This window comes from Rhagoletis pomonella, unplaced genomic scaffold (assembly GCF_013731165.1).
Source record: "Rhagoletis pomonella isolate Grant_MI unplaced genomic scaffold, Rhpom_1.0 Rhpom_scaffold_00010, whole genome shotgun sequence".
NCBI lineage: Eukaryota > Metazoa > Arthropoda > Insecta > Diptera > Tephritidae > Rhagoletis > Rhagoletis pomonella.
In genome coordinates this window covers 16,847,941-16,848,359 of record NW_023458564.1, presented here as the reverse complement: position 1 = coordinate 16,848,359, position 419 = coordinate 16,847,941, and positions in this window count along the sequence as shown.

The following is a 419-nucleotide window of genomic DNA, read 5'->3' as shown; positions in this document are numbered from 1 at the left end:
AAAATAATAAAAATAATTAATTATTTTGTTGCATAATTTGCCGTTTGAATTGTTTGGTGTATTAAAACTGTTTTTGATTTTGTCGTTTGATTATGATAAGAAAGCTTATTAATTTTATGAATTTTAACCGTGGTGATTGTTGTTTGTTTAAATTTCAAAGTGGTACATAAAGAAACCGGGTTTGCGTTTCTATTATATTATTATCCTTTTCTTCTAAAAATTATTGAACACTGAAAAAAAAATGCAAAAAAAATTTTATTTTTTATTTTTTATTTTTTTTTCAAAAGTAAACTAGCTCTTCTTAGAACGGCAAAAAAACGGCAAATTTTGACATAAAGCCTAGTCGTTTATCTTTGAGTTTGGAGGGGTGCTTCGCTAACTTTATATAAAGTTAGCAAAACACCTTATATCTAAAAAAA